Source organism: Cynocephalus volans, chromosome 5 (genome assembly GCF_027409185.1).
Source record: "Cynocephalus volans isolate mCynVol1 chromosome 5, mCynVol1.pri, whole genome shotgun sequence".
Taxonomy (NCBI): domain Eukaryota; kingdom Metazoa; phylum Chordata; class Mammalia; order Dermoptera; family Cynocephalidae; genus Cynocephalus; species Cynocephalus volans.
Genome location: NC_084464.1, coordinates 40,621,311 through 40,639,351, shown reverse-complemented (window position 1 = coordinate 40,639,351; position 18,041 = coordinate 40,621,311). Strand labels below are relative to the sequence as shown.

At 40.3% G+C, this 18,041-nt stretch overlaps 2 non-coding genes across 2 annotated transcripts; one reads left to right on the top strand and one right to left on the bottom strand.

Annotated features, from left to right (window-relative positions):
• The first annotated feature begins 2,529 nt into the window (after positions 1 to 2,529).
• On the top strand, positions 2,530 to 2,602 carry TRNAF-GAA (transfer RNA phenylalanine (anticodon GAA)). The gene has a single exon. It is a non-coding gene; the product is annotated as a tRNA-Phe (tRNA).
• Positions 2,603 to 3,590: 988 nt separating this feature from the next.
• Positions 3,591 to 3,664, bottom strand: TRNAT-AGU (transfer RNA threonine (anticodon AGU)). Its single transcript has one exon. It is a non-coding gene; the product is annotated as a tRNA-Thr (tRNA).
• Positions 3,665 to 18,041: the final 14,377 nt, after the last annotated feature.

The window sequence follows — 18,041 nt, the reverse complement described above, 5'->3', positions numbered from 1 at the left end:
TTTTTCTTACTTTAGACATCTACTGTGGGTTAAAGGTCTCCCCAAAGCTCATGTGTTGGAAACTTGATCCCCATTGTAACAGTGTTAAAGAGGGTGGAAAATCTGATAATGGTATATGAAGGGTGGGGCCTTTAAGAGGTGATTGGATCTTGAGGACTGTGCCCTCATGGATAGTTGTCATGGACATGGACTGGTGGCTTTATATGGAGGGCACATGAAAGAGTTCTTGCCATCTTCACCAAGTGATCATCTGCGTTGCCACAGGACCCTGTAGAGAGTTTCCACCCAGAAAAAGGCTCTCACCAGATGTTCACCAGATGTGCCCCCTGGACCACATACTTCCCAGCCTCTGAAATTGTTAGAAATGGATTGTTTTCTTATAAATTACACAGTTTCAGATATTCTCTTATAAACAACAGAAAATGGACTATGGCTGACCAGTTTAGCTCAGTTGGTTAGGCCGCAGTGTTAAAATAGTAAGGTCAAGGGTTCAGATCCCTGTGTCAACCAGCCACCAAAAAAGAAAAAGAAAAAAAAAAAAAAGGACTAACACAACATTTAATATACTGATGTACCAATGTAATAAAAAGTGTACTTTGGCAGTACCTTTTGATTCTGTCTTTCCCAAATTCAGGACCTAACTCTGAATTAAAAATTTTTAAAGGATATTTCTTACATTAAAATGATCTATTTCTCCTTACCTTTTAACTCTAACCTTTATTTTAACCTTTATTGAAGTAAAATTAACATACAAAAAATTAACAGCACTGAATTTTTTTTTAATTCCAAGTTCACTGTGTATGTATTTCATTTCTTATATACCATCAAAACAAGACTAATTTTTCTTTGCTTTAATTTTTATTAGTGAACCTGCTATGGGTTGAAATGTGCCCACCTTCCCCTCCAAAAGATATGTTGGAGTCCTAACCCCATGTACCTTAAAATGTGACCTTATTTGGAGATAGGGTCTTTACAGAGGTAATCAACTTAAAATCAAGTTTAATTAAATGAGGCCCTAAACCAGTAAGACTGGGTTTCTTATAAAATGAGGAGATTAGGACACAGACACACATAGAGGGAAGCCCATGTGAAAACACAGGGAGAAAGTGGCCATTTGCTAGCCAAGGAGAGGGGCCTTATAAGAAACCAAAACTGCGGACACCTTGATTTCAGACTTCTAGCCTCCAGAACTGTGAGACAATAAATTTCCTCTATTTAAGTAAACAAAAACAAAACCCCCAAAATGATCTTTGGATTTCCCAATCAGCTTCTGATCCACAATTAAGATTTGTTTCAGCTCTTAATAAAAAGCGGATACTGCAAATAATTAGCTGTAATTTTATGCTCCACATTTTAATTAGCTCAAAAGCAATTGTGACAATGTTCCATAACAAATTCCACAATGTGGGAAACAAAAGAAAACAAAACCCTGTCAATTCAAAAGAGAGAAAATTATTCACCCTAGATTTATTATGTACAAGTAAAAAGGTATAATATAAATGTATTTCAGCAATTGTGTACACTTTGCAGGTTGGATTGGGAATGTCCTAGGAGCAGATACATTGTTATTTGTTACACAATTCAGTAACCCTTCTCTTAGTATAGCGATGAGACAGGATCCAGTTTAGTGATTTCAAAAATAGTGGGATTTATCTCAGTAGACTTTCTCCTACCAACTATTAGGTTTTGAAAACTAGAGATACTAACACGAACATTTCAGGAGGTATATTCAAGAGAGCTTGGCTGTCAGGAGAGTGATGTCAGTGGTAGAATGCATACTTAAAACACGTGCGGTTTCACTTTCTGGAACCTGTTCTTCAGCTACTCACCAACAGCCACTCCTCCTTTTCTCACACTTTGCCTACTTGCATAAATGATATAACGGACTCCCTTTAGTTCTACCGCATTTGTACTCCATCCACTTCTGCACCACCCAGGGCAAAAGACTACGGCAACTATGGCAAAAGAGTAGATGACAGAGGATAAAAGAAAGGAAACAAACGTAGTGCTGATGACACTAAGGTCCAGTGTTCGATCTCTGTATCACAGCCAGAAAGAAAAAAAGGAAACAGCTCACTCAAAATCATCACCAGGAGACAGAAACCTGACCACACTGGCAGAAATTAACCTTGAGGTTCAGTTCACAGTCTTTAAATATTATGAAATACAAAAGAACTAAAAGAAGAGAAAAATAAGGAACCCCATGAAATTTTTCCTTTAGTTTTCTTCACTTTCTGAGCTGGTTCTTAGTCAACCGTCAGGACGTGGAGGAGCAGCAAGCTTCTCCAGTGAATCTCTGTCATCTCTCTTCTGTCTGCCACGTCCGCCTGTTCATCCCACAGTGCCAGGAATTGGATGCAACCAGCATACGCGGGCGCAGTGAGGTCAAGCCTTTCTGGGAGAGTAAGCACATTGGACATTTAGCAACATTTAAGAAATCGGAAACCTATAATTAAGATTTGTTTTAGAAATCTGAAACCTTTTAAAACCGGAAGTTGAAAACGTGGAAGTGATAGCCCATTTTACGTGGCCGAAATAGCTCAGTTGGGAGAGCGTTAGACTGAAGATCTAAAGGTCCCTGGTTCAACCCCGGGTTTCGGCAGAGCAAGTTCTTTAGTCAACTTTAAGAGTTAGCGACCCCGGCAATCCCGCCATTTACGAAATTGCATTACAGTCTTAATATTTAAATTTGTGTTTTGTGATTGATATTTGATGGAACAACGGAGCATGGCACATGAGCAAGGGATATAAACGCAATGCAAGTGTGCGTGTCTGGCTTTCCTTGCTTCGTATACATACAGCGATCACGATGGCTCGTGAATTTTGATGTTGTGCAAAATAAAGATGAACTATAACATTCATGCCGATAATTTACAATTTAAATTTTTCTAAATTAGAATGAAAATAGCAAATAAAAAATACCATGACAGGCATAGAGAGAGAGAGATCAAGAAAGAAAGGAAAAAACCTTTATATTTTAGTATCTTTGATGGTACCCTTCCCCTGCTTGTGAATAAGGGACCCCGTATATTCATTTTGCACTGGACCCGTACGTTATGTAGCCGGCCTTGATCAATATTAAATCTACATTTATAATATGCTTTCACCAATTTCTTGGATGGAAGACATCCAAGACCCCACATACCTAAAGTTGAGTAATCTCAAGAGCACTGACGAGTATCGTATTAAAAGCCACACCCACCGTCTATATTTCCTCCTTGAACTTCAATTAGTTGTTCTTTACTCTTTAAATGAAATCAGGATTGGAATATCTGATATAATACTGAACGGAAAATCCGAATGGAAGATGCGGTTTGTATTTCAAACACAAAGACACACACAGACACACACACGCACATACACACACACACCCTCATACACACACACACACACACACACACACGTATACTGTAATCACAGTTCTGCTCTTTCTCTGCGTTGGGTAGATGAACCAAAAACAGTTCCGTTTTGTTTCCAAAGAAAATTCAAATCCTGGACGTTATGTCCAAAAGTACAAGATGGAGGGGGGCCGATGGTAGAAAAAACGGGCAAAAATCGTATTTTAAGAGCAAGAGAAGGACCCTCGGTTAAGGCCCCGCTGGGATTCGAACCCAGGATCTCCTGTTTACTAGACAGGCGCTTTAGCCAACTAAGCCACGGAGCCCACGCACAGACCTTCTGATATCCCGTTATCTGAGAATACTTTTGTATTTCTGGTGTATTTCAGAATTTCCTTTTTAATTAAAAAACAAATCAAAGTTATTCCTTTCTTGGACTTCGTTGCCCCGGGTTTTGACTGGGCTCAGAAGCCCCCGATGGTGAATAGCAGCTTTGACCCAAGCGCCGACACGTCAGCCTTTTCTCTTGCTCTTCGTGACCCCTCCGTACTTAGTTTGGAGCCCCTCGAGCGCCTCCGGAAAACTCCAGCGGACGGAAAACTTCGAAGAAGATAGAGGGGGAAGGGGCTATGAGCGGATTCCCTTCGAGAGCATTGGGACATTGGCCACGGCAGTCTGCAAGGGAGAAGCAATACTCTGAGTGGACCGTTTTCTCCAGGGGCCTCGCCAAACCGTGGGGGCCTCAAACTCGCCAGCTCGTCCACTGGTGGCCGGATTTACCTCCACGTCTCGGTGCCGGCGCCTGACGCTGGGCGGCGAGAGCCCACGGGCTTCACGGCGGCGTCTGGGTCGGTCGCTCCTTCCCCGCGAGAGGCCCGCGCGGCGGGCGCTTCCCACGCGGTTCCACGGGATCCCTGTCCTCACTGCTCCCGGTCGTCACAGGCGCGGCGGGAAATGCCGCGCGGAGCTTCAAAGGGAGGGACGACCTCAAGAGCTGTCTCTGGAAATACTCGCGTCGATCCGGATGGAGAGGGAACACGAAACCGCCAGGAGCCGGACGAAGAGCGGCAGGGCTATCACTGCTCAAAACCTTTGGTCCCAACAAGGCGGGCGCGAAACTGGCAGCGGGAATTCTGAGACGTGGTGCTGAAAACGACCAAGAGTAAGAACGGAGACAAGAGGAGGCCCTCCCCTGGGACTCCCACTGTGACTGTTTAAGGAGGCTTCTGCGGGACGAGAGCAGCAGCAGCATGACACGTGGGTCGGGCCACTATCTGAGAACCCAATCAACCTTCTGTCAGGCCCTTCGTACAACTGGACGGTTTCCCCAATCCTACCCACCGCTGAGGCTCAAAGTAGACGCGTTTTGCCTTTACCCAAATTTTGGCCTGTCAGGAAACTCGGTCCCGGGTTAAATTTATTTATTTATTACCTTTTAAGGTAATTCTAAGTCATTTTATCTTCTGCCTTACCCTAAGGTTTCATTCAGACCTCTCTTGCCGGTGCGAGGTCCCTATGTTCCTGCAGACAGAAATAACTCATACCGGGTCCCCAGTCCCTCTGCAGCACAGGTCAGCCTCCTCCCAGCCCATGAGGACACAGCTGGTGCTGGGGATGCCACTGAAAAAATACATATTAAAGTATATCAATATATTAAACTATACTTATTTATTTTAAATAAATTTAAAAATATATTAACAAGGTGTTACGGTGAGTAGCAAATTCAGCCACAAGAAACCTCCCCAGGTAGAGAGAAAAAGGCACATAAATGTTGTAGGCAAATGTCAGAAGTGCTTAAACCTGGGGAATGGCTTGAGAACTTTATAAACATAGAGATTCCTGGGTCTACCACACAATTCCGGAATAAGTTCAAGTACGGAGGGAAGGGCAAGAAGCTTTAAAATTTAAAGTCCTCCCCAGGTGATTCTGATGGTCGGCCAGGTTAGGGAAACACCAGTCCAGAAAGTAGAGTGAAATTGAGTGGAAATGAGCAAGATAATGTGCTGGCGAACCTCACCTGGAAGGGACGTTGGCACGGGGGGAGAGGGGTGAGCAGAATGATGCCTGGGGTCTTGAGGAAAGGTATGCAGCAGGGGCTGAGGGACAGAGGTGGCTGCTGTGGAGGAGAAGGAGCAGGAGGAAAGACAGCTTGGGCCTGTGACTTTGAAAACATGTAGCATTTGAATGTCCAAGCTCCCCATTTCTCCTGCAGTTCCTTTAAGGAAGTGGTAAGAAGACCCTTTCACTCCAACAGGAAGTTGACTGAAAGCCTTTCTCTCCCCTCTTCCTCCCTCCACCACATGCAAAATCTGGCTGTTTCTCCCAACACTTTCCTGGAGTTGGAAGTGTCTTTCTGATCATTCCATTGTGAATAGACTGGCTGAGCACTTTGAAGGGTCCTCCTGTGATTTAGGTGTTTTTTGGGGGTTTTTTGCTTTGTTTGTTTTGCAATGTTTGTCATTGGTCTTGGTGGCTTCGAAAGAGCTGCAGGAAAGCCTCCTCCTGCATTTGTGGTAGAAACAGTGTTGCATGTAAAAAAAAAAAAAAAAAAGCAAGATCAGCCAGCAGCTCTCAGTCTGACTATTGCTACTATAGGTGGGAGCTGCTGATTTTTATGGACTTGTGGGTGGAAAGCAAAGCAAAGGATGAGAAAGGCAGACAGTAAAGACTATTTTCCTTGAGTAGATCCTTGGGAGATGCTGGATCCCTGTGTCTGTTTATCTCAGGGCATAGAGGATCAGATTTTGAATTTGAGCGTTCAACTTTCAAATCTGTTCTGGGCTCAGAATACCTCCCATCCACCATCACATTTTCAACTTATAGACAGAAGCCTATTAAAAGCCAATGTTCTCTGGAATGAACTCTTCTGGGCAATTGCAGTGGGGTTTTCTACTCTGTGTAATTCTACTCTTGGCTCAATAGAGTCTAAAGTGCAGAACTGTGAGTGGGGGAAGCCAAAGCTATCATAAAATTAATCACAACTAATTATGTAGCCTAGTATGTCCTAGCATAAGAGAGGAAGCCACACATGGGAGACCCCTAACCTAAGGAGGTCCTTACAATGGCCCTGAGAATAAACCCAAGAGTAGTTTTAAAGATGAAGAGGAGGAGACTGACTGGAAAGTCAGAAAATTTATGGAGATAGAATTGGAAACTTATTAGTTTGAAGTGGAGGAAGAGGGAGCAATGCACATAGGAAGGCCACCAGGTAATGGTAACTTGGCTTCTGTACATGGCAGTGCCAACTTCCAAGGTACCTGTAAAGCACAAGAGGAAGGAGTGGGATTTTTGGCCTGGTGATGTGCACACTGGGAATTTTTGCTAGGGCTAGAAAAGGGAGATGAACTGGCTTTGAGTATGATAAAGATGCCTAAGGGACAGTATAGTTAAAATGTATGCTAAGCCATCTGATACCTGATTCTGGAACTGGTGATGTTTCATATGGCTAAAGAAGAGGACCCCTGGAGTATTGGTATAGTGAGGACTGAAGAGGGCAGTAAGGATTGAGAGACTAAGAGCTCACTAATGTGTATTTTTGGTAAACAAGTGAGTGAGCCTGTAACTCTTGAATCCTGAGATTCTTGCAGTTGCCATTATGACTCTGATACTTCCTTGGAATATTTATAGAATTTCTATTCCTCTCTACCAGTTTACAGTTGAGGTAACAGTCGTGTCTTTCTTATTTGGAGTTTGGATTACTGGAAAACAGATTTTTATACCATGGTCTGGAGTTTTGGTAGTGCATTTCCATGCATGATCTCCTTTGATCTTTACCATGTCCCTTCAATATAGTCATTGCAGCTCCTATCACTTGGCCAAATTTAAAATAGTAGTCAAAAGGGAAATCTGCTAAAGGGACTTGAACTTTTAACCTTTGGATTCATAACTGGATATCTTATCCTTTAAGCTGCAGAAATTCACAATGTCAGAGTGTCCTAATTTTCTATGCAGAGCAGTTATCAGAAGAGTGGTAGTGGTATACAGGCTTTTTGCTTTAGAAGTTCAGTTTCTCAAGGGTTCATTGCAATGTAAGTAAATCTAGTTTGACTATAATTAGTTGACACACTGGCTTGCTTTCAGATATTAGCAGTACAAATACTTCAGGTTTTCTAAGGCAGTTGACTTAATGTTTAGATCGTGGATCTGTTACAGAAAGCAAGTGCCACCAGCTCTTCTTTCACCCTTAGGAGACCATCACTGGGAGTGATTCAAGTAGTTCCTAGACTTGCACAATTTTGAAAAGGCAGGGAAATGAGTGATGAATAAGGAACTAATACCCTCAGTGACTTTCGTTTTGTTCTGTTTTGTTTACGGGACATTACAGCCTTCATTCTGGACGCCTAAACAGATGGAAGAAAAGAGAGGAGGGAGGAAAACAGAGCATTCTTGACAGTTAGCGATTACATACATCTCTTTTAATGGGATTTTCTTTGCATTGAAATTTCAAAGGGGATTTACAGACTACAACAAGAGCTACAAACGAATTAGTGGAATATATGTGCGGTTACTGAACCAGTAAGTCCGCGTAGCTCAGTTGGTAAGCGTTCAAGCTATAAATCAATGGAACAAAGGTTCGAGTCCCTGTTCAGGCAGGCGTGGAGGGCTACTGAAAACCCTGATTACCCTTAAAATTCTGATATTTGCGACGGTATCCGGTATCCTAGTTGGTTTTACTATTGCTTACAAGCAAGGGCTAAAAATGGTTGTTTTAGTATTTAAGTGGAAGGCTTCATGAATTTGTGTCATCCTTGCATAGGTGTTAGGCAAATCTCTGTATCATTCCTAATTTAGTATGCGCCATGCTGAAGCACAGGTTTTTACATTTTAAAAGATTGAAAGATGGATAGTATTTCGTGACACGTGAAATTCATAAATTCAAATTTCAATGTCCGTATGTAAAGTTTTATTCGAACACAGCTCACTCATTTATCTGTGGCTGCTTTAGGGTTACAACGACAGTGTGCATGAGGTAGAGATGGTATGTGGTGCTTTATTCCCTCCGCACTCCTGCTGTGCACACTACAAATCGCAGTTCCACCAGCTTTTCGGTGTCACGCCCATCTTTGTACCATAACATTTTTTAATCATCAGTGCATTTCAAAACAAGTGTGTTTTATTACTAATAAGTTGTTATTGAATTACAGATTTATTATGCAGTGAAGCTATTATTTCTGCTAAGGTGGATACAACATACGCTAACACTAGGTGAAACGTGCATGGACTTGGCCAGACGAAACAGTCATCACAGTATTCCCGGTTCACAGGGCAGCACCTCGCTTTTAAGGTCGACCGAAGGACTCGCCGTGCAGAAACCCAGGCTCGAACCAGTGACCATTTGATCTTCAGTCTATCGCTCTCCTGACTGAGCTATTTCGGCCAAACGAGATCATATTGCTCTTCCGTTTCTCTTACAATATTTCCTCTGTTTTCGACTTTCGTTTTTAGGTTTCCAATTTCTTAAGTATTGCTAAATGTCCCATGTACTTACCTACTCAGAAAGACTTGGAATCTGTTGTGTTCCACCTATGCTGTTGCATCCAGTTTCTGGTGGTGGATAGACGGAGGAGAGAGACAGAAGAGAGGTGACAGGGATTCATTCAATGAAAACCCTTTCTGCTCTTTCACATCCTGCCCAGACTCAGCTCAGAAAATTAAGAAAACGAAAGAAAAAATTTCATGGGGTTTCTTAGTTTTCTCTTCTTGTAAAATTCTTTCGTCTTTCATAATCTCCAAAGACGCTGAGAAATGGAACCCAATGACGCCATAATTTTGCTAAAAGAATTCAACGTACGTGAACATTAACGGAACTGAGCACTCGTCACAATATTCCCAATTTACATGAAAGCAGCTGTCAGAAAAAAGAATAGAAAATTAAAAATGACATTTCTCATCACAACAGAATTTCTTTGCGAAAAAATGTTTTTAAAATAAAAATGAAGCTGCAACCAAGTAAGTTTCTGTTTGGCTCATTCGTTAGCTATGTCTGTGCCCTCCTTTGGTGGTTCCATAAATGCTTAGGACTCCTGCTCCATTTATTTTTTGTTTTTCTTTCTTTCTTTTTCTTTTCTTTTTCAGCCTTTTCAAGAGGTGGAGTTCTCCCAACCATACCCAGAGTCTGAGTCAGGACAAGTAGGAGGATGTTTTCCTGCATCCTTGTTACTTCTTTCATTTCAGAATCCAAACAGCACAGGACAGAGCAGCAAGTCTTTGTGATAAATAAGCATCTTCTGCTTCCTCAGCTTAAAACTGGCATTGTTGAATATCTACTCTATCTTTTAGGAGCAGGCAAGGAAACCAGAAAGTGGCTTGCTTTTTTGGTGGGGATGACCTCTCCTGTACCTGTCATCAGGGCCAACTTCATGGGTCTGTGACTAACAGTTCCCAGGGCCCTCGGCAGGACAAATTATGTAGCCAGTCCTTTTTTACTGATCAATCCTCTGTTCTTCATCCTACAGGAGGAACACTGCATTTTTCCAAGTAGTAGATCAGGTTGACTTTTTCAACTGCTCCAGCCTCCTAATTTTAAACTTTAACCCAAATCTAGGAACAAATCCTTTTGAACTAATTCTTGATGCTTGTTTGAGTTGTAGAAAAGATGAAGTGAAGATTGTCTAAAACAACCAACAAGTCAAGTTGATTTTCCTGCTCTCAGAGCTCTAGTTTTTCCCACTACTTAGTTTTGTGGAATACAAGACTTTTAGCCAACACAACAGTGATTTCTCAGAGTGGCTGGAAGAGTGGGTAGATAACAAAAATGTCAACAAATAACTTTGAGAAGGGTTGGTGGGCATCAGGATGTTGGCCAAACAATACAAAATTTCACTTAGATAGAAGGAATAAATTCAAGAGATCTATTGTACAATATGATGACTATAGTTAAAAGCAGTGTGCTGTATCCTTGAAAAAAGCTAGAGTAGATTTTGTGTTGTTACCACAAAAATGGTAATTATGTAAGGTAATGCATATGCTAATTAGCTCTATTTTGCCATTCTACATTGTACACATATTTCACAATTTTATATTGTTCATGACATATACATACAATGTTGTCAATTTAAATAAAATAAAATATTAAAGACTATAGCACATGAAAAGTAACAACTGAGAAAACATGTATTGATTATCTCCTTGAATCCCAACATAATTAAGAAATTTGATAGGAAAACACTGCTGACATTTAGTGGGGAACCAACAAAGTATTTTTGACATTTAGCCTCTCCCCTCAGGGGAGCCCGAATTCCTCATCCAACTGAATTTTATGAAGGAGAGCTTTCTAGCTGGAGGTGATGGGTATCGAACCTGGGGCTTCATGCATGCTAAACACAGGCTCTACCACTGAATTACACCCCTCTCCTTTGTGAACATTTTAATGGCATCTTTTTATCTACCTGTGTGTTTTGAGGACCTGAAATTTAGTATACAAAAACCCCTTACACACTACTCTGTTATTCCTGAAATCCCTAGATTGCATTCTATCTCAGAGCTACATAAAGAGAAGCATAACTTAACGCTAGACAGAAGGGCACTGTTCCTAGGATCTATCCACTTTTGTCAACCAATCCCAAAGATGGCTCCTGAGAAGGTGCCTGAAAGGTGCTTCCATTTCTCCACCTGAGCTTACCAAGATATAATAATATCCTGCAACTTGAAATTTTCTCTCGAGTGACACCTCTGTATAGTTCTGTCCCTTGGAATCATGTTAATGCTTTATATAGTCAAATTTAAAAATCAAATTAACAAAAATAGAGGAAAAGTACTCTAAACTTAAATACAAATAAAAAAATAAAATTATTTCAAATGAATAATATAACACTGAATAGAAAAAAGAGAATTAGCCCAAGGAAACGTTTTACACAGTACTTTGACCTTATATCTACATTCTAGACACAAAAGAACTGCAAACGAATCTTGAATTCTACTTATTGTGCTACTTTTGTAGTGCTGAGTGCAGCAAGTATGACTTTTTTTGTGTGTATTTTAAGGATTAAGCAAATGTGTAAATATGTTGCAGCTAGAATCCAGTTGCCCACTAAGAGAGAAGGGCTACACAAAACTTTAATAGAGGAAGCAAAGAATAGTCCTGACTAAGCTCTCTCTGCCAAAAGAGCCCAGAAACAATGACAACCTTGCAGTAATGAGCAGAACTAGCCCTGTATCTTGGTTTCTTAATATGGATCCCTACTAAAAGGAATCAAGCCTACTGGGTGAATTTGCTGTCCTGAGAAAGACTGGCCAGGCAGGGAAAGTACAAGAGGAGCCTAGAGCATCTTTCTGTGCCAGAATGTAAGAAAGTGCTCCAAAGATGATGGCATGCTCAAAAGAACACAAGACGTACCAGGCAGATCTTGGAAACACTGATCATTAAAAGGAATATTGAACAATAAATGAATATAATCTATTGAGTAAAATAAGAATATTTGAGTCCATACTGATAAAAAAGAAAAATGAAAGAAAGAAGAAAAAAGGAAAAGAGAAAGAAAATAAAGTTCTCCTTACAGCAGTATGCCAACTCATAAGAGTGGAAAGAATGACAGAGTCATCGTTTTCCACTATCATGTAATGATTGATTCAGGCAGTATTCATCAATCAATGCCAAAGCTATGGGTGAAAATTTAATGAGGAACAAAACATTTTTGTAGTCTCAAAGTGTTTCCCCACAGATTTCTTATGAAGCTGTTAACTTGACCATGAAGAGCAGCAGGAAATATCTTACCCAAAATGATCAAATTAACATTATCATACTGCAAATATTGACATCATGCTCCTCTCGATGAGGGCGCAGCATCTCTTCTGTAGCATTCTGGCCCCAAATGCATCATCTGAATCTAATCAGGAGGAAACATCAGTCAAATGAAAATTGAAACACATTATGCAAATTAACCATCATACACTCTTCAAAAAATGTTAATGTCCTGAGAGACAAAGAAAGGCTGAGAAACTGTTCCAAATTCAAGGAGACTGAAGAGGTAAGACAATTACTTGTGTCACCATGAAGTGGTCCTGGATTTGGAAAAAATGCAATAAAGGATATTATTGGGACAAATTTGCTTCTCCATAAGGTGTCCTCTGTTTGATGATAACTGATATTTGCAGAAAAGATTTCACTGATATATTTAAAAAGAAGTAAAATGGGATGAGTGAGGAAATACAGAAAATTGGATAGTATAAAATATTTCAGCATGTGTAGCCTATCTAATTCATTTAAAACAGACTTGCCTTAGTTTTTTCATCTATCATTTTTGACAGAATGATAGTTCATTGAAAGCCGTTGTTCTTTTGTTCAATGTCCACCCACCCAGTCACCTAGAAAGGGTTGGTACCGACTGCCATCAGTCTGCATTGTTGGATGAAAACAATGCAGTTAGTGTGAGGATTGAGGTGGAGGGAAGAGACCAGTAGAAAAATCAGTCAGAAAATGCTCTGTTCCTCTGCCTCCTCGTATACCCATTGATGCTTTCCTAGGTTTGATAATCATACTGTGGTCACATAAGATGTTAAGATTAGAAGAAGACAGCAGATCCTCAGGACTCCAAGTTGGCATTAGTCATACCAGTGAAGAAGAAGCTCATGGGTTTCAAAAGAGGGAAGCTGCCAAGTCATACACAGATGTGGGATTTTGTTTTGGGGGCATTTCAAAGAGCTTACCATCAGTGTTCCAGCAACAAGTATGGCAATGTGGAGAAAGGGAGCATGGGGTTTCTATGCTGCTGGCAACTTACATGTTTTTCAGCAACAGACATTTTACAAGAAACTCAAACATGAATAGCTATAAAGAGAGAAGTAGAGGAAGTGCCCTGCATTTCCAACTGTATGTTTCTTTGTCCTGGCACCATTCACTGAGGAACATGATTGTTGCTGAACACTTTTATATCCTAATTGAAAATTAATCCCCCCCAAAAGGTATCTAAAATAAAAATATTAAAATCATCTATAAAACAATTGGAGTAATAATATTTAAATTAGATACAGCAGGAAGTAATTATTAGGAAATATAGTTTTAAAAAAATTTAATGAGAAATTCTCTTCAAAATAAATCAAGAAAAAAGGTTAAAGCAGGAATAACCTCTCAAAGAATTAAATCTGTGAGATGAGGAGGTTCTGTTCTTTACAGAAGACAAAGAATATTCTTTTCCTTTTTGTTAAAAGCAGACTATTTAGCAATCAATTTTTACTAAACTATTAGTTTTTTCTTTTTATTATTCATAAGCTTATCAGTTGGACATCTTAAGAAACTTCATATATGTGTTTAAATATGTATTTATATATTTATTAATCTTTATGAAGTTTGTTCTATTCTGAAATTTTCTCAGTAACAAATGTAGCCATGTTTAATATCAGTTCAAGACCTTTAAGTCAATTATAGATATTGGTAATTATATTCAATCTGATACATTACAGAGCAATAGCATCACTTCTGATGTTAAAGGTCACAGAGGTGACAATTAAATTTTTTTATTCAGACAACAGAAAAGAAAGAACTGTAACAGAAGCAAAAATAATTTGCAGTTTAGCCTGGAATATAAAAGAGGATGGAGAACCTTTTAAAACATATCTGCCATTATAGTGTAATTTAGTTAAACGGAACTAAACGACCTAAATATTTTTTTGTGGAGAGAAAACAAAAATGTATCTGACCTGTGGCGGCCATAGAAATGCGCCACTCATATCTCCCACTGCAGGGAGCTTAATTGGCAAATGCTCCCAGTTCCTGCCCTCTGAATCTGTCACCATTTTGGCACTGAGCTACGCTTTTCACAAGCTGCTCTCAGCAAAAGGATACTAAAGGCAGATCCATTCTTGCTAGACTGTTCCAACCGGTGCCTTTGGCTATAGGACTCACCACTGGCCTAGCAACCAGATTCTGCACATCCAACCCCCTTTCTTTCGTTCTCCTCTTCAAAGGAGTCTGATCTACATCAAAGTCCCCTCTCCTCTGGCTTTTTCCCTTTTCCACTACCTGGCACCTCCTGAAGGCACGAACTAACACGTGACCTCTAGAACCCTTATGACAAGTTTAGAAGGTTTAACTTAGGACTTTAATCAATGTGCACATTATTAACTGCTGATGGGACGGTCGAGCTTTTACCAGGAGATGAGCTATACTTAGAAGATTCAGACCTTTTAGAAAATCTTTTGTTTACTAAGAAAAAGACTGAAGAAATCATAAAGGAAGGCAAGAAATTTCACCAAGTAGTGTTATATAATCACCATCTTTATAATATCCATGTGACTGTTCAGTCAAAGTATAAACATATTTATCCTAAGAACCATGTATTAAGTAAGAGTCACTTGTACTGTGCTGCTTGTTTGTTTATAAGCTGGCCTACTTGAAGACTTCATGAGTGATGAGAGTTAACTAAACTTGCTTAAAACTTAAGGAACCTTGTGCTTGTAAAAGTTATAATGCAGTGTTTCTTATTTAAAGTGCATTATGGAGTTCTCTTGCTTATTTTATTCTTTAAACCTTACAGTGTGCCACACGTATAAAGTTTATAGAGTGAATCATGTTACCAAAACAAAAATTTTACAAGGTTTCCCAGTTCTGTACAGTTTTGTTATCTCAAAAGTTTAAATAAAATATTCTACTTCCACTAAAAAGCACAGCAATGCCATTGTGGTTCTCTCTGTCCGGTGTTAGCACTTTCCTTGGTGTGCTTTGGAGGTTGATCCATGAATATCTTTGACTTTCTGCTGGAATTGATTTAAGGGTGTCGGATTAGGTGGGGAACAGTAGACTGAGACAAACTTCAAGTGATAATGTCACTGTTTTCTTGCTATCTCTTTAGCTTGGTGATTAAAATGCAACTCTGTTTAAAACCCATAAATAAATGAATGAATGAATGAATAAATGAATAAATGAATAATAAAATCAGAATTTTCTTATAAAATTTGTCTTCATTTTAAGTCAGATTTTAAAAGATTCTTTAAAGCAGGGGTCAGTAAACTATGGCTTGCAGACCAAATCTCATTTGCTGCCTATTTTTTGCAGGTCTACCAACTGAAGATAATTTTTTTCATTTTTAAACAGTTGACGGAAAAAATTGAAAGAAGAATAAAATCTCATGACATGTAAAAACTATATGATATTCAAATTTCAGTGTCCATAAACACAGTTACACTCTTGCACTTTTGTACTGTCTGTGGTGGCTTTCCTGCTACAACAAGAGAACCAAGTATTGAAAGAGAGACCTATGGCAATCAAAGTTAAGATATTTACTCTCTGGCTCTTTACAGCATAAATTTGCTGATCCCTGACATACACCGTTGAGTGTGACATTTGTCTAATGCTTTCCTTGAGACCTATTGCTTTCCTCTTCCTTATCCTCACTTTCTAATCTGGCTGATAAGACTTTTTCTAGGCCAGGTGTGAAAGAAGTTAATGCCAGGCCTTAAAGTACAAAGTTCTACTTCAATAATGACTCCATGGGATTTCTGCGAATGAGGAAAAGCCTCTAAAAGGGCAGAGGGAACACAGAATAGATAAAAATCACCTCATCTGGAAGCTGGTAACTTGAAATTGGTTTTACTTGGGTCTTCCAAGGAAGTTCTTGTAACTTAATGTTAACAAGTGATAACAAACAAAACAGGACAAAACAAAAGTGCTCTGATGAGGTCAGCTAAATTATAATGCCTTGTGAGAACTGGGATAAGTCAGTAGTCATGTTCAACCTGTCTTAGAAAATTTTATCATAAGACCATTTTTACTTTGAAGCAGACTTAACAGCACCAGAAAGCCATAAAATAACCTAGAATATTTCTTGTCTCCTTTACCCTAGGTCCCACGTAGGATGTAAAGTAATAACAATCCCAAATCTATATGTTATGTATAACCAATAGAAAACCTGATAGTGTAATTAGGCAGGGCTGTCCTCTCTGTCTTCTTTGATCCTTTCCCCTTCTTGTGATTCTAAAATGCTAAGCCCTGCTGGCCCTCTTCAAAGTGCATTTCGCAGGGTGACCTGAACTATGAGTCTCTCCAATTGCAATCATAATATTGGCTCAATAAATCCTTGCTATATGTATTTGGCCTCAGTTTCTTTTTAAGTCACCACAAGTATGAATCTCAGAGTTTTCTACTTTAGGTGGAAAAGCTTATCCCTTTGTTTTTTAAAAAATACCATTGATGAGTTCCTTCTCTTCAAGTCACAATGGACCCTTTCCAGTTCTCTCTCCGCCTACTGTCCAGGGGCCCTCTCTGCCATAACCACACAATTGGCTAAATCTTCAGATAAATATTTTCTTCAATCTGTCATCTCTTGGATCACCATGTTTATTAGACATCATCTCAAAGTTGCATCTGAAATTTGCAGGCATCATAAATTTACCAAGTTCAAACCCAAATGCATTCTCTTTCTTATGTTCTCATCCAATCCTCCAAAAGGAAAAATATAACAGCCTATGAACCACAAGCAAAAAAGTCTGCTCCTCTTTCTGTAGCTTGGTGAAAACCATCTCATCTACACAAGAAAAAGACTGGGAAATCTAAAAAGCATCCTTTCCTCTTTCATTCTCCCAAACCCTGAAATCTAAATTATGTGTCAGCTGCATTGTTCTCTCAATGCCGTCTGTCCCCTCATCCCGTTAACTAATCTGTATGAGACTAGGACTCGTACAGTTTAATTACATAGTGCGGTTCTGCAGTGCTGTTGCAAACCAAACTTTTTCTGTTTAAATTCTTGCTCTTCAGACTCTCGTTGAGACAAGCAGTAAAGAAAGTGTCCGGACGTGGCTTTCCTGCTGGACTTTGTAAAACTGCGGATTCAAGCAGCTATTGCACTGAAAACAAAATTTCAACCTTACGAACACCCAGCAAAAGGCTCAGACTGTTTCTCCAGCGAGAAAAAGAGCAACGAGGAGCTCTCAAACGACGGTAACCTGGCACGAAAAAGACGAATTGGGACCTACGTTTGTGGGACCTACGTTTCAGCCTACTTCGCTTAGAAGAATGGAGACTTCTACCTGGTGAACACGCAGGGAAGATGGGGAGCTGGGGTACGTCCTTATTCAAGTACTTCCCTACCCCAATCCTTTCGGTGTGTAAAGTCCCATGCCCAAACCCTCTTGTTGTCACCTCCTCGTTCTCTTGCTCTCTCTTCGCTGCTTCCTCTCCCGCTCTCGCGTCGTGATGCTCTCTGCTGCTTTCCTCGTCTTCATCTGTCTACGTTAGTCTAGTAGTAACCGGACCTTGCTGATTTGCAGAATCATCTGGGAAGTTTTAAGATTATATGCATCCCTGCCCCCTCGCCACATTGTTTCCAAAGCACGTGCCTGGGTTGACTTGGCACACGTGTTCAATAAAGGTGAGAATCGTCTGGTTTCTGTGCCCCAGGAACAGACAGGGTTTGAGGACCTGCCCGGGCGTAGGGAAGTCTTGTAAAGAAAGTCTTTTAAAGGTGAATTCGTTTCTTTTGCTTCCTCTGTGTTCGCTTCACTGTGGAACGGATTCTGTACCAAAGAGGCGCTCTGTCGACGGAAGCGCCTTTCCTAGTCCTGTTTCCCGGCCTGAGTCCCTGGCGTCCTCACAACGCCGCGTCCCCGTGTCCTGACCAGGATGCCGGGCATGGCGGTTGACGAAGCTGTGACTGACGCACTCTTGGCTCTTCATTTCACGCTGATACTGTGAGTTAATTCCACTTTGGTCTTCTCTCTCCACCTGGAACTAGATATCCTGAGCAGCTCTCCTGGTGCTGGTTTTTGTTTTCC